General features: G+C 39.1%; 1 non-coding gene across 1 annotated transcript; it reads left to right on the top strand.

Moving 5' to 3' along the window:
- The first annotated feature begins 6,020 nt into the window (after positions 1–6,020).
- On the top strand, positions 6,021–6,127 carry LOC134385295 (U6 spliceosomal RNA). Its single transcript, XR_010024288.1, has one exon. It is a non-coding gene; the product is annotated as a U6 spliceosomal RNA (small nuclear RNA).
- Positions 6,128–6,556: the final 429 nt, after the last annotated feature.

Here is a 6,556-nt window from a genome sequence, read left to right as displayed (position 1 = left end):
TGCTAAAAATAACTGTTGGATGAATGAATCAAAACTTTCTTGCAACCTTATTTGTACGGAGGAAGGAAGTAATATTTATTGAGCATCTACCATGTTTCAGCCTCTTTTATGTATATTTTCTGGCTTAATCCTCCCTCTGTCATGTATGCTATTATTAAATCTGTTTTAATGACAGCATACATGGAGGACAAAACTGAACTGAGAGATAAAGTAACTCGCCCAAGGACAAATGGCCAGGAAACAGCCTCTAAGCCTTCACACTCCAAAGCTTGTGTTCTTTCTTCTACACCTGAGGTCTTCACACATTTTCTCTCATATACCACAGATGAGGGGGGACTACTATATATTATATTGTTTTACAGCCAAAGAAACGGAGGTTCAGAGAGGTTAAGTAAACTGCCTAAGTCAAATAGATAGTGGGGATGGGGAAGGTGAGACTTCGTCCTCTGTCCTGCCTGAACTTTAAGACCTATGCTATTTCTGTCAAGCTGAGTGGGCTATTTCATGGCATGTCTTTTCTAGGGCATTTCCCATTATGCACTTTTATTGGTGGGAGTTTTTTAAAGTTTTCAATGGAAGACTTAGAAAAACTCAAGGACACAGTTTATAAGCCCCCAGAGCCCTTCATTAGCTCAGGTCTGTATAATATACTATATAAGAATTTTGTATAATATATACCTCTTTGCACCTTTTTATGTTGATACCTAGGATTTTTTTATCATTATTTTAAGTATTTCAAAGGCTGTGCTTTCCGGGGAATTAAAAATATTGACACTGCGTTTTTGTTTTGGCAGCTGGTTGGTACTAGATTTAACTGTGGCCCTTGGTGTTATCAGCACCATGTTTTAACCAACTGAGCTAACCAGCCAGCCCTAAAAATGTTGACATTTCAAAATCATTTCATCACTTATCTTTTTAGAAAAGTTTAAAATTCCTTAATCTTTTATTCCTGGTATAATTACTAAAATTTACAGGGCAATGTGTCTGATGCAATAAAAAGAAAAAGAAATAGCTACAACAGATAAAAGACACTAGATTGCATTAATCATTAGTTGAACCTTTTGCAGACTGTGGCTATGACAGTCCTCAGCAAGAGGGGTTTCCTATTTAAGCTGTAGTAACTTTTCTGGCTATGGATGATCATAATTTCTTTTTTTCTTTTTTTACAGCTGGCCAGTACAGCGATCGAACTCTGGACCCTGGTGTTATCAGGACCAAGCTCTAACCAACTGAGCTAACTGGCTACCCTCATTGTTCCTTTCGTGGCACATTTTTACAGTTCCTATAATGCATTTGGGATGAATATCTCAAAGTAATCTGCAGTTTTCCTGACAACTCCTCCTTTTCTCTCCTTCTAAGAACTGTAGACATTTTCTGCTGAGTTTTTAGACACTTCTACTACCATATCCACCACATATACCACTAGATCTATAACCACCATCATAGGGACTGCCCAAGCTTCTTCCATCAAAACTGCCTCACCTTCATGGTTTTATAATTTGATTGCTGTTGTTCACTATCACTTCCAAAAATCATTATAGTTCCCAGCACCACCACAGTTAGCACTGCCAAAATGTTTTCCTTCATTGTAACCATCAAATCTTCCAATGCTGCCACCATATCCTCCACCTTGATTTCCATATCCTGGTTCACTACCTCCACTACTGCTATAACCAGGACCATATCTGTCATAGTTGCCACTATCATCTCTAAATTCGTTATATTCATTCATCATCACATCCTTCATAACCACCTTGTGCTGCCATGACCTCCATCACCATGGGCTCTTCTTCCACCAAAGTTTCTACAACAGACAAAATTCCTCTGCCACCTCCAAAGTTTCCTTCATTACCCATAAAGTTACCAGATCCACCTCCAAGATCTCTTTGTGATCCAGCAGACTATACCTCTTGTTCAGAAGGAGCCTTTTTGGGCCGACCCCGTGGCTCGCTCGGGAGAGTGCGGTGCTGGGAGTGCAGCGGTGCTCCCCCCGCTGGTTCGGATCCTATATAAGGATGGCCGGTCTTGCGATCCCCTTACCGGTCGCAAAAAAAAAAAAAAAGAAGGAGCCTTTTTCACTTGTCAGTTATGTCCATTAATAGTGTAGTATTTCTGAACAACAATTTTATCAACTGTCATTATCATCAAAAATTACAAAAACAAATTTAAAAAGCACACAAAAAAAATTACAAAAGCAAATCCTTTCTTCTCTGCCTGCCTTCCATAACTTCTACAGTTTTGCCATGGTTTCATAGACTCTCAAATTATATTCTTCCGTATCTTCTTTAATGCCACTGGCAAAGATTATTCTTCACTGTTAGATGTGCAGCAGGCTTCAGGGAAGCCTCTCTAGAAACGGTTCTGTTCGGATCTGTCACACACCCATCAACCTTGTGTGACTGATCACACATTTAACCTCTTTAACACAAGTCACAAAACCAAGGCCTCTGGACCATTTTGTTGGGGAAGGGGGTGTTCCCGTTACCATGCAATGTATGGATGTGGTGCATTTCTCAAAATATTCTCTTAAACTATCATCTGCAATTTTAAACCTCAGGCCATCAATGAACAGTTTTCTTGACTGCTCTGATATGTTTGGGTCCTGGTCCTCTTGCAACAACTGGAGTTGGGCTGGGGACAACCGGATGGAGATTTTATCTCAATTTTGAGATCGGACTCACCTCTTCCAACGTGGGTTCAATGTGGGACTGAGAGGAGCAGCTGCATCACTTTTTAAGATATAATCAGTGGAATTTAAAACTTAAAGTAAGTTTGTGTGCACATCATCCATTTTTAAAAATACATGAGCAGGTTTATATTTGCCAGAAATTTTACAGCATTCCCTTTTCTCTTTGGACGCATATTTCTCTTTCACTTCTCCCTCAAAATTGTATTCTACCATGATTTATTTTATTCATGAAAGTCATTTGTTGATCACCTTTACATATAGCTCATTAAAATATATACATTAAAATTTTGTCAAATAATTATTACATATTAAAAGCAAATTTTATTGGAAATTCATCTTTGAATGAGCTGGTTGTGTTTTTGTTTTGTTTTTTAAACAAGTTCATGAATTTATGGATTAGTATTAACGATTGCTAGAATAGAGAAGGTTGCGTTTCAATTTTACTTCTATTTTTTGTTTTCATGGATGTTAAGAGCTGAGAAAACTGTTCATGTATATAAGGAGATGGGAATGAAAACAGTTTTATTATGGCAATATCACTCAGTTCTTTGAACTCCTTTTGAGTTGCATATCAAGAATTATGTAGTTATGTCATCAAAAATAATTTTAATGATCTATCGACTGTCAATCTGATTAGGGTCTCCTTCAGTTTTGTTGAAAACAAAATATTAGAACCCATCTGACTTGCAAAAGGCATTGATACTCAGTTATTACAGTCATTCAGATCTCAACACCTTCATCAATATTTTGAGTTGCCTCTTCGGATATTTTTATACCCCAGAGCAATGTTTACCAGAGTAAGATTGAGATGGGTGGGATGCACGTCTTTATTTCCTTCAAGTAGGTGGAGGGATGACTGTGAAAGGCAAGTGAAAAAGAGGATATGCACCTCCTGCAGGCCACTTTCTTAGGCACTTCAATTTAGGACCCTCACATACAGAAGTTCAGGATCTGAAAATTGATTTCCTTAAAACTATTTGTTTTACTCTCTTGGGGCTGCTGTAACAAAATACCATAGACTAGGTAACTTATAAACAACAGAAGTTTATTTCTCATAGTTCTGGAGGCTGGGAAGTCCAAAATTGAGGTGCTAGCAGAGTTGATGTCTGTGAGAGCCTGTTTCCTGGTTCCTTCTAGCTGCGTCCTCACATGGCAGAAGGGGTGAATGAGATGGAAGGTTTTCCAGACTCACAGGATTATATACACATATCCCCATTAGAAGACCATTGTCTCTGTATATCCTATCTGGAGTTGTCAGGATTAGAAATAACAAATGTTTAGTGCATAGAATAGACACACCATAACATCTAGTTATCATTATGTTTACTTTTTTTTTTTTTTTGGACCGGTAAGGGAATCGCAATCCTTGGCTTGGTGTGGTCTGCACCACGCTCAGCCAGTGAGCGCACTGGCCATCCCTATATAGGATCCGTACCCATGGCCTAGGTGCTACCAGCACTGCACTCACCCGAGTGAGCCACGGGGCCGGCCCATGTTTACTTTTTAATAATCTGGTTACTTAAAGTAGTGAGGGGTCGGTAGCTGGAGCTAGATACAGATCCATCAATGGGGATGACCAAGCCCTGGGGGAATGGACACAAATGCAGATTCAGATGGAAGAAAGTAGTCTGGCCATCAAAACAGTGTCCACAAGGACTAACAAGAGCTGGGACACAATAAGAACTGGGTAAAGGATCTCCAGAATAAGAGACAGATGTCTCACCAGGTGAGAAAGAAATAAAGAATGGGACTCTAGAGTGGTAGTGGCCAATTTTGGAGAAGTCTACCAAAGGGCATAGTGAAAGTGAAATAGTCTGAATCAGAAGACTGCACACCTCTGTTGAGTCACATCTCTGCAACCTACCTACTGACTTCATGAACTAACTCATCAGCCCCAGTTTTCTTTAAGGCAAAATGGTAATCTTGCATAGTTGTAGTTTAAATTAAATAAGATGGCAACACAATGCCTGGCATATTATAAGTGCTCAATAAGTGATAGCCACTTGAATAGAAAAGTCCTGAACGACCCACATCTCCCAAACTTAGCTATATCACATTCAGCCTTGTGTCATTCTTCCTCTTCTTGCTAACAGAAGTCCCTCTATTTATACAAAGTGAATTGGACCACCACTATTTCAGATCCCATCCTCTCAATCATCTCCTCTTTTGTATTTTCCACCTCTCCTTCTCTACTATTTTCTCATTCTGTTTATACATGCCAGCTCAGGTTTCTCACATCTTGAGCCCTCTTGCCTTCCCTAGCTCTTTCTCTTTCCCTTCTAGAAAGAATTATGTTCACTTGATGTCTCCTTTTACTTATCTGCCATTCATGCCTTGGCCTATTACAATCTAACTTCTGTCCCAACAACGTCACTGAAATTCTTCTTACTGAGAAGACCATTCAGTCACTTACTCCCTTAACTATGTTTATTGAAGGCCTACTCTGTGCCAGGTATTGGGAATACAGCCATAAATAAAACAAAATCCCTGCTGTTACAGACCTTCCATTCTAGTAGGGGTGACAGACAATTAACTAATAAGTAAATATTTAAAATGTCAAGTAGAGATAGGTATCATGATGAGAAATTCATCTAGATAAGGAACTGGTGAGAGACCAGAGTGTTATTTTGTATAAAATGATCAAGGAAGGTCTCTTTGCAAAGGTGACATTTGAGCAGAAACCTCACCAAAGTTAGGATATAAGACATGTAAATATATGGAGGGGGGAGAGGAGTTTAGGAGGGGGGCAGTCAGTGCAAAGATCTTGAGGCAAAGAGCCAATGAGAAGGGAAAATAGACTCATCTTTTTTAAATCCAAAGGACGTTTCTTAACATTAACCTCATTTGACTCTCTGCAACGTTTACCAACCACTCCATCTTGAAAATCCTTTCTCTATTGGCTTTTATCATACCATTCTTCTCTAGTTTTTCTGCTACTTCCCTGTCATTCCACCTTACTCTTGTTGAGCTTCTCATCCTCCCCCCAATTCTTAAACATGGGTAGTATTTTTTCTATGACTTTGCCTCTGGCCTGCTTTTCTATCACTCTACATTCTCTTGTTGAGTGATCTCAGCCATGGTTTTGGCTTCAACTACCACTCACATATGGATGAAACCAAGGTTTACATTTCTACCCCATATTTTTCTAAAATCCAAACTCATATATCTAATCATTATGCATACCTGTGCTTGGTTATATCCCAGGAACTTTAAACTCAATATGTCTAAAGATGAACTGAGCTGACCATCTTACCTCCTAAGTCAGCTTCTTGTATAGTATGCCATATCTAAATTGGTGGGACCACCTAGTTGCCTAAGCTGGAAACCTGAGGTGCTCGCTTTGGCATCACATATACTAAAATTGGAACGATACAGAGAAGATTAGCATGGCCCCTGCGCAAGGATGACACGCAAATTCGTGAAGCATTCCATATTTAAAAAAAAAAAAAAAAAAAAGCTGGAAACCTGAGCATCTCCAAGATTCCTCCCACTTCTTTTCCCTCCATGTTTGAAGAATCACACGACCAGTTTATTCTTTTTTTTTTTTTTTTAATTTGCGTGGGTAAGTGCCTAAGGACCGGTTTATTCTATCTACTATCTAGTCTGCCATGCCCAATGCCACTATCACATGCTGATCCTCCCCCACCATTTCTTGCCACTTCTTACCAGCTTGCCAGCTTCCCAACTGGTCTGCCTGACTCCAGACTCTTACACCTGACATTATCTTCTACATCTTTGAATGACCTTTATGAAATATGTATTTGATCTTGTCACTTTTATACTTAAAATCTCCCTATTTTCTCTACGATAAAACTCAAACATCATAGCAAGGAACATATGATCATTTCCTTATAAATTTAAGTCTAC

This window comes from Cynocephalus volans, chromosome 8, assembly GCF_027409185.1.
Source record: "Cynocephalus volans isolate mCynVol1 chromosome 8, mCynVol1.pri, whole genome shotgun sequence".
Classification (NCBI taxonomy): Eukaryota; Metazoa; Chordata; class Mammalia; order Dermoptera; family Cynocephalidae; genus Cynocephalus; species Cynocephalus volans.
Note: the sequence above shows the minus strand (reverse complement) of the source record. Positions and strands in the feature narration are given on the sequence as shown.